The sequence below is a fragment of the Staurois parvus genome, unplaced genomic scaffold (assembly GCF_062004578.1).
Source record: "Staurois parvus isolate SC_StPar_1 unplaced genomic scaffold, SC_StPar_1.0 ptg002687l, whole genome shotgun sequence".
Classification (NCBI taxonomy): domain Eukaryota; kingdom Metazoa; phylum Chordata; class Amphibia; order Anura; family Ranidae; genus Staurois; species Staurois parvus.
In genome coordinates, this window is record NW_028320483.1 from 123955 (window position 1) to 134043 (window position 10089).

Below are 10089 nucleotides of genomic sequence, written 5' to 3' on the forward strand. Positions count from 1 at the left end.
GTCTAAATTCTTTGTAAACGCAGACCTAATTTCTGCATCCATCTCCTCATTGATCTGATAGGCCATTACCTCCTTAAGTATTTTTCCTTCCGTAAAGGGGAGGAAAATTACAGCCTATCGTATAGATTTAGTCAAAAAATATCAATAATCCAGCAATCAATGTACACCATGCAGATGTTTAAACTGAATCCAAACCTCCGGGGTGGCAGAACAGGTTATAAGAACCTTTAAGGAAGCATATCACAACAATAAAACACAAAACAAGCCACCCAAAATGACACGAATAACTGGTGTCATTAACATATCTCCGACTCACTTGTATAAGTGTGGATCCATAAACCCAAAAGGTACATACTAAGCAAAATGGTAGTGTGACAAGAACACCCCTACCTGGAAAAAGAAGGTTACTAGGTGATCCACGCGGAGTAATATGAATTCAAAAATATTTCAAACAATACTTTATTTGATCACATAGATCATAAGGAGGTTAAACATGAGCACGGTGTACATATGAAAAAAATATAAAATCATGTTAAAAAGCACTCGGCGTCTTCAGTTTAGGGTCATCTTAGCAAATAGAGTACCACAAGGCAGAGTTATATGATGGTGAGATAGTTATCCTGGGTTTCCATGGGTTTTCAGCTTGTATTCAAGTGAACCATGTATTCAGCAGATGTGTTCCCAATATATGTCAGGGACCTCCTGTTTGTATTCAGACTGCCCTACATAATACCTGCATCTTATTCTAACCCCCCGGGATTAAATGATAGGAATGAACTAGGGTCTTCCCAGTGATTCAGTTGTTTCCGGTGAAGTCATTGAGCTCTAACAGATGGAATGGTTGGGGGTTGAAGATGGATTCATAGATCTTTCAGGAGGAATTCTGTATTCTATGAGGATAGAAAGACTGAGCTTGGACAGTTCAGGGTTAGAATGATAACTCCGTAAGAGTCAGAGATGAGCAGAGGAAGATCTTGTCACCATTTGGGGGATCGTCTGACCACTTCTCTTCCTTTACATTGCAGTTACATTCACATTTACCTCTGTCATGGATCCAGAATAATGTGTTTCTCTAGATTTAGAGCGCATGCATGATGGCCACCATATTGTTCCTAGTAATCATTGGAAAACTACGGGAGGCAACTCTGACCTGCACTGTATAGGGGTCACCATCCGGCTTGGCGGGACAAGAATCCCACCGGCCAGATTCACCATGTAAGACACAATTCCTGGAGGACTGAAGATCATCGTAAACTGGGTGAGACTTTGAGAAACATTCCTGAAAAGGCTCATCACTAGCTGTGACAACAAATGTAGAGCCATCACAGGGATGATTCGTAACATTGGAACATCTTAACGTTGGATCCTAAACTAGGCCCCCCATTACCGACAGACCCTCCAGTTATGTGCAGACGTGCTTGTACTGTAAAGAATATTCTTCCCCAAGTAACGTCTTCCAAAGAACCACGCTTCTCCTCAGATGTCCCATCTTATTTCCGATAATAGAGCAGGCATTCTTCACTGCCGGAAGAGGGGATGTCTAACATGCCAACCCATCCCCCATGGATCTTCTAGATTTTCACACATCAGAGGAAATTAATTTATCAGTTTCTTCCTTGTTCCTCGGAATATGTGATTTATGTCCCCCGTTGTCCTTGTAAACTGTCCTATGTTGGTTGCAGTAAACGTACGCTACATAAACGGCTCACCGAGCATCGCCAACTCATTACAGAAGGTGACGACCAACATGGCGCCCCTCGTCATTGTCTACAAAACCATAACTAAGAGTTCTAGAAAATGGAGGTTGTAGCGATAGAATGTATTGATCGAGCTTTCCCTGTTCATGAACGATCGTCCCTTCTAGAGATGAGCGAATCGAACCAGGTGAACCGGAATTCGAGTCGAATTTCAGGAAATATTCGATTCGCGTCGAAACCGAAATTTTGCCTACTTCGGGTGCGCGAATCGAAGATTTCCCGATCAGCCGGCAAAAGTGTCCCTGCAGTGAGCTCCGCTATTTCTGACAGTTCTCTGACAGAAGGAACACATGTTTAGCGGTTCAAACATTGTATCTATTAGTTTCCATTTAGGATACAGATGTTTCAACCGCTGTACATGTGAAGAAGCTGTGAGAGAACTGTCAGAAATAGAGGAACTCTGCACATACACTTTTTGCCGGCTTGGAATTATTCTTCTTTTCATCCTACTTCTTCTTCTTCTTCTTCTTCATCCTCATCCTCATCCTCTTCTTCTGAGGATGAGGATGAGGATGAAGAAGAAGAAGAAGTAGGATGAAAATAAGAATAATTCCAAGCCGGCAAAAAGTGTATGTGCAGAGTTCCTCTATTCTGCAGATACACTTAGAGGAGCTCTGCAGATACACTTAGAGGAGCTCTGCACATACACTTTTTGCCGGCTTGGAATTAATCTTATTTTCATCCTACTTCTTCTTCTTCTTCTTCTTCTTCATCCTCATCCTCAGAAGAAGAAGAAGAGGATGAGGATGAGGATAAAGAAGAAGAAGAAGAAGAAGAAGTAGGATGAAAATAAGAATAATTCCAAGCCGGCAAAAAGTGTATGTGCAGAGCTCCTCTAAGTGTATCTGCAGAGCTCCTCTAAGTGTATCTGCAGAATAGAGGAACTCTGCACATACACTTTTTGCCGGAAACCGCTGTATGGAGGGAATGTCCCTGAACTGTCATAAATAGACTATTTCTGACAGTTCTGGGACATTCACTCCATACAGCTGTTTCAACCGCTGTATGGAGGGAATGTCATGGAACTGTCAGAAATAGACTATTAATGACAGTTCTGGGACTGTCCTTCCATGCAGCGGTTGAAACATTGTATGTATTTGTTTCCATAAATGGATCCATTTATGGAAACAAATACATACAATGTTTCAACCGCTGCATGGAAGGACAGTCCCAGAACTGTCATTAATAGTCTATTTCTGACAGTTCTATGACATTCCCTCCATACAGCGGTTGAAACCGCTGTATGGAGTGAATGTCCCAGAACTGTCAGAAATAGACAGAAACTGTCACAGAACTGTCCTTCTTCTCATCCTTCTCCTTCTTCTCATCCTTCTTCTCATCCTTCTCATCCTTCTCCTTCTTCTCATCCTTCTCCTTCTTCTCATCCTTCTCCTTCTGCTCATCCTTCTTCTCATCCTTCTCCTTCTTCTCATCCTTCTCCTTCTCCTTCTTCTCATCCTTCTCCTTCTCCTTCTTCTCATCCTTCTTCTTCTGCTTCTCCTTCTCCTTCTGCTCATCCTTCTCCTTCTTCTCATCCTTCTCCTTCTTCTCATCCTTCTCCTTCTCCTTCTTCTCATCCTTCTCCTTCTCCTTCTCATCCTTCTCCTTCTTCTCATCCTTCTCCTTCTTCTCATCCTTTTTCTTCTCATCCTTCTCCTTCTCCTTCTTCTCATCCTTCTCCTTCTTCTCATCCTTCTCCTTCTTCTCATCCTTCTCCTTCTCCTTCTTCTCATCCTTCTTCTCATCCTTCTCCTTCTTCTCATCCTTCTCCTTCTTCTCATCCTTCTCCTTCTCCTTCTTCTCATCCTTCTCCTTCTCCTTCTTCTCATCCTTCTCCTTCTCCTTCTTCTCATCCTTCTCCTTCTTCTCATCCTTCTCCTTCTTCTCATCCTTCTCCTTCTCCTTCTTCTCATCCTTCTTCTTCTCATCCTTCTCCTTCTCCTTCTTCTCATCCTTCTTCTTCTCATCCTTCTCCTTCTTCTCATCCTTCTCCTTCTTCTCATCCTTCTCCTTCTTCTCATCCTTCTCCTTCTCCTTCTTCTCATCCTTCTCCTTCTTCTCATCCTTCTCCTTCTCCTTCTTCTCATCCTTCTCCTTCTTCTCATCCTTCTCCTTCTCCTTCTTCTCATTCTTCTTCTTCTCATCCTTCTCCTTCTCCTTCTCATCCTTCTTCTTCTCATCCTTCTCCTTCTTCTCATCCTTCTCCTTATTCTCATCCTTCTCCTTCTTCTCATCATTCTCCTTCTTCTCATCCTTCTCCTTCTTCTCATCCTTCTTCTTCTCATCCTTCTCCTTCTCCTTCTTCTCATCCTTCTTCTTCTCATCCTTCTCCTTCTTCTCATCCTTCTCCTTCTCCTTCTTCTCATCCTTCTCCTTCTCCTTCTTCTCATCCTTCTCCTTCTCCTTCTTCTCATTCTTCTTCTTCTCATCCTTCTCCTTCTCCTTCTTCTCATCCTTCTCCTTCTTCTCATCATTCTCCTTCTTCTCATCCTTCTCCTTCTTCTCATCCTTCTTCTTCTCATCCTTCTCCTTCTCATCCTTCTCCTTCTCCTTCTTCTCATCCTTCTTCTTCTCATCCTTCTCCTTCTTCTCATCCTTCTCCTTCTCCTTCTTCTCATCCTTCTCCTTCTCCTTCTTCTCATCCTTCTTCTCCTTCTTCTCATCCTTCTCCTTCTCCTTCTTCTCATCCTTCTCCTTCTTCTCATCCTTCTCCTTCTCCTTCTCCTTCTTCTCTTCCTTCTCCTTCTTATCATCCTTCTCCTTCTTCTCATCATTCTCCTTCTTCTCATCCTTCTCCTTCTTCTCATCATTTCTCCTTCTTCTCATCCTTCTCCTTCTTCTCATCCTTCTTCTTCTCATCCTTCTCCTTCTTCTCATCCTTCTTCTTCTCATCCTTCTTCTTCTCATCCTTCTCCTTCTCATCCTTCTTCTTCTCATCCTTCTCCTTCTTCTCATCCTTCTCCTTCTCCTTCTTCTCATCCTTCTCCTTCTTCTCATCCTTCTCCTTCTTCTCATCCTTCTCCTTCTTCTCCTTCTTCTCATCCTTCTTCTTCTCATCCTTCTCCTTCTTCTCATCCTTCTCCTTCTTCTCATCCTTCTCCTTCTCCTTCTTCTCATCCTTCTTCTTCTCATCCTTCTCCTTCTCCTTCTTCTCATCCTTCTTCTTCTCATCCTTCTCCTTCTTCTCATCCTTCTCCTTCTTCTCATCCTTCTCCTTCTTCTCATCCTTCTCCTTCTCCTTCTTCTCATCCTTCTCCTTCTCCTTCTTCTCATCCTTCTCCTTCTTCTCATCCTTCTCCTTCTCCTTCTTCTCATTCTTCTTCTTCTCATCCTTCTCCTTCTCCTTCTTCTCATCCTTCTCCTTCTTCTCATCATTCTCCTTCTTCTCATCCTTCTCCTTCTTCTCATCCTTCTTCTTCTCATCCTTCTCCTTCTCATCCTTCTCCTTCTCCTTCTTCTCATCCTTCTTCTTCTCATCCTTCTCCTTCTTCTCATCCTTCTCCTTCTCCTTCTTCTCATCCTTCTCCTTCTCCTTCTTCTCATCCTTCTCCTTCTCCTTCTTCTCATCATTCTCCTTCTTCTCATCCTTCTCCTTCTTCTCATCCTTCTCCTTCTCCTTCTCCTTCTTCTCTTCCTTCTCCTTCTTCTCATCCTTCTCCTTCTTCTCATTCTTCTTCTTCTCATCCTTCTCCTTCTCCTTCTTCTCATCCTTCTCCTTCTTCTCATCATTCTCCTTCTTCTCATCCTTCTCCTTCTTCTCATCCTTCTTCTTCTCATCCTTCTCCTTCTTCTCATCCTTCTCCTTCTCCTTCTTCTCATCCTTCTCCTTCTTCTCATCCTTCTCCTTCTTCTCATCCTTCTCCTTCTTCTCCTTCTTCTCATCCTTCTTCTTCTCATCCTTCTCCTTCTTCTCATCCTTCTCCTTCTTCTCATCCTTCTCCTTCTCCTTCTTCTCATCCTTCTCCTTCTCCTTCTCCTTCCTCATCTCCAAGGGCATTTAAATTAAAGGTACAGTGTTCTGCACTAATTTAAAGGCTCTCTGAAGCCTAGAAACCCTTTAAATAAGCCATCTTCGTAGCGGAGAAATTCGCATCGAATCGAATTTCACACTGGAATTCGCCGAATCAGCCGAATCGAATTTTTCATTTCTTCGCTCATCTCTAATGGTGATGTATGGGGCTTGTCCATGAGAGGTGACATTGAGGCCCGTGGATGAGTGAACCCGCATTACATATCTGTAACAAGACAGATTATAGTGTCCAGTTAGTTGTGTCCGTGGGGTGACTTTATCTCCTTCATAGAGATGATATATTCCATCTGATAGGCTTCTGATCAAACTACAATGTCTTCTTTATGCCGTCACTTCATCTAAAACGGTACGGGATCTGATCTGCTCTGCTGTTGTCAACCATTTGGGTGTCGGGTAAATATCCAGTCATACTGTTGTGCGCAGGACATTCCACTCCAATAGGCACCAATTACAGCTTGGCATACATTATATATCTCTGAATACAGGTTATATTTTAGATCCATCAATTGGCCAGTTGGTGTGTAGGGACACGCCCCCTCATTTGTTATTTCCCAAAGATGATGATTTACAATTAGGACTTAGCTCAATAGTGGACCAGTCAAGATGGTCAAAGATCTTCAACCTCAAACATGCTAATGAGGGAGTTCATGTACACAGCTGGAATGGAGGTGAGCGGAGTCCCGATTTAAAATATGTTCCTGTTCTTGGTAGACTGTGACTATAAAAACTCCCAGTGCTGACCACTCCCCTGGCTGTCATGGTCATCCTCTGTCATAAAGCTGAACTCCAGGGATGGATTTCCTTGCATATTACATTGGTCCAGCTTGGATCATATGCTGTGCCTGTGGAAGTAGAGAATCAGTGTAGTAGTTGGTGCTGTTACTGTGATCCTGCTGTCTTATGGGTCCATTCACAGATTGCCTTGTATTTTCCTCAATAAATGCAAGCTGTTCTCTGATTGGGCAAGGCATGGAGGCAGGCGGGTGACATCACAATCACCACTCCAATTCATTGAATACTGCCCATGCCATGAAGGAGGCCCCATGTGGTTGATATGCAGCAGGGTAACCACTCGGCAGGGGCCCCGGAAGGCATGGGAGAATGCTATATTAGAGGCAGTTACTACAGAGATTCTGCGCTCCCATAAGGATCCCACAGGTGTGACGCATGTACTGTATACTTTCATTGCTCCAAGCTGGACCAATATAACTGCAATAGAACCCATACCTGGACTTCAACTCTACACACTTTTGGAGTTACTATGTTGGAGAAGACATACAGATCAGGTCACATGTTGTGTGTTTGCCCCGGCCAGTGACCCCAAGAGTTTTCATAGAGATGAGTGAGCTGGTTCATTCCCAGTGGACATCAGCCAACCGACCAAACCTCACCTCACCTGGATGAGCGACCTGATAGCCCAAAACACCGGCACTGGCAGAATGACAAGAGGGCTACTCCATGGAGAAAACTCAGAGAAGCACCCCACCTCCTGTGATGTCATCACCACCCCGCCCCCGTGTGACATCACTACCCTAATAAGGAACTAGTATACCTTATGCGATCAGCAGGTAGTAAGGAAGCCCGCTACTTCCTTTATAAGGTCAATGATGTAAAAGGGGTCAGTTCATATTGGATCCATAATAAGTTCTTCATTGGATCAGCAATGGCGGCCTGCTTATCATGGCTATGTGTTAGGATGGGGGGTTCCATGGAGGAGAAGGGTCCATATGTGAATATTGCACCTTAGATTCAGGTTATGATGCCACCTAAGTATACAAAGCTTGGAATAACTGTTGTCAGTGATCTATATTTGCCTGCTAATATTTTTAGTGCAGAAACCGAAGCCACAAAACCCACGCCAAGTCCTTGAATCCACCACCAATTCACGTGTAGGTGAAGGCAAGACATCTTTTTAGCTTTGGATGGAGTGTGGAAGGGTTAGACCCTCTACCATGTTTTCATCGCTGTCCATGTCTCTGCTGGGGAGATTCATTCTTTTTGTAGGTCCTGGTGAACATTGTTTCAGAACTTTAGAGAGAAAAATGTGGGTGAAAATTTGGTGACAGAAGTTCTGGTGACTTTGTGGAGATTTCTTCTCATTTCCCATTGCTTCTCCAAGACAGAAAGTGAAGGGAAATCTCCCCAGCAGGACGCAGACAAAATAAATAACCTGATGTTGATTTGAAACCTTCCCTACTCTATCCAAAACCAAAAAAGAAAGTTTTGCCTATATGTACACTTTAATAACACGGTGTACACACTGAGCTGATGGACCCCCCAGGCTTGCATTGAAGTTTGGGTTCAAGAAGAACTACTCCTTTCATTTCATAGACTAGAGACTTCCAACTAATGACATTTCCATAGCGGTCACCAGAGATGACTTTCTGGATTTCTCTTGGAGTCAGGACAACATCCCACATGTGAACGTCACCTATTTCTCCAACCAATGACAGAGAAGAAGCAAAACTTCCCCCATAATTATTATAACTATGAGTCTGTCCCAGAACAATGCTGGCTTCACCATCGATAGAAAACTCCTTTGCTAAGACTTTTCTGGGGTAGAGCTTTCCATTGAGCCAAAGTTGTACCACTCCAGTGTCGGAGTCCCAGGTCACACAGATGTGCCTCCAGTTCAAGGGATCTGAGTCTGTCCTAATACTGAGTTGTTGTCCGTTTACAGCTACATGATAGTAGTCTGCAGAGCCTGAGGAGAACAGAAAAGCATCTCTAATTGTTGGAGTAGCGAGAGAGAAGAGACTATAGGGACGGAAAAGATCACTGTAGAAATGTAGACAGACGCTGACTTTCTGCAATGGCTTTGTAATTGTAGGTTTCAGAATGACATGATCTGTGTTGGGGTCGTTGGGGAAGATGAACACTTTACCCTCCAAGTCTGGAAAACAAAGACAAATATAAAACACATTACTGTTACAAATCAATGGGTATACTTTAGGGTATCCAAAGCATGAACCTGTTTGTGTCCATCATGGATGGAGTGTGGATGGTTGAAGCCTCATGTCAGGATCTCTCTTCCTCTTCTACGGTCTGGAGATTTCTCTCAGCCTTCTGTTCCGGTCAGTGTAGGTGTGTGAGGTGGTGCTGGACCTCGCTGATGGGTGAATGGTTTACATTCCGAGCTGTATATGTGGATATTGTACAGATGGCTCTCTGTGTATAACCCAACTCTTGGAGGCCACAGGGGAGGTTGGTCCTTCAAAGCTCTATTGGTGAATGGGGAGTGCCGTCATGTGTGTACTCAACCCTGCTTGATGTCTCCACTATTGATGGCCAAGTCCCAAGGGAAGCATGCCTACCTTACAGGACCAAATACAATATACTGCCTACGATGCCCATGTAGATTGTATGACATTGGACAGTTTGGATGATAAATAGTAGAGAAGAGAAATATTTCAGGTCGGGTTAATATGGAGATTCCAGAACCTCGGTTATTGGAACATGTGTGAGGAGCTCATGAAGGTGAGATTTACCTGCTAGAAGCAATGGGACCTAAGACTACTTTCACACGGATCCGCCTCAAAATCACAGCAAAACACCGCGCTCTCTGAGCATTTTTTTAATGAAACGTGCACAGAGGTGTTTCTGAGGCATTTTTGAGGCGTTTTCCATTGATTTCAATGGGGAGAGGCATTTTTGGGGCAAAAACAAAACATGCTCCAAAGATGCTGTAAGCAGGAGTTTTTACAACACAATGGAAGCGCAATGCCCCAGTGTGAACACACACATAGACATACATTGACATACAGAGGGAAGCATTTTTCTTGAGCTTTTCAGGTGTTTTTTTTTAACACAAAAGTTCTTCATAAACTCGTCAGTGTGAAAGTATCCTAACAGTGAAGTTTAATCAGCTTATATTGTTCCTTCCCTGGGCCCCCCCACCTCCCACCCCCATCAATGTACTAATGACCCTTTAATTAAAACCTGTCTGTTCTCATTAATTACCACATGTAGGACTAAGTGACACCATCACTGGGTCTCTGTGCTACTCTCTGCAGTGCATGCAGAGTATGGCTGGTGGGTGGGGCTGGCAGGGTGCTGTACATAGCTTCCTGAAAACATCACTGTCACAATATGGGTCTCTGCCAGTCCCAGGTATTAATTCCTTGTTCCTAATCCCTCCTGGCCATAGGAAGAGCTTCCTTCAATTAGTATTCACTCCTCTGTGCCAAAGGCCCCTAGCTGTAATTACCTCCCCCTCCACAAAAGGTCCCAAATTCAATGAGTGTATACATCCCTAATTAGTGCCTTACTTTTGTATTAATGTATTTCCCCCACTAATTATCC

General features: G+C 43.6%; 1 pseudogene; it reads right to left on the reverse strand.

Moving 5' to 3' along the window:
* Positions 1-7517: 7517 nt before the first annotated feature.
* LOC149429860 (C-reactive protein pseudogene) lies at positions 7518-9772 on the reverse strand (annotated as a pseudogene).
* Between the last annotated feature and the right edge of the window lie 317 nt (positions 9773-10089).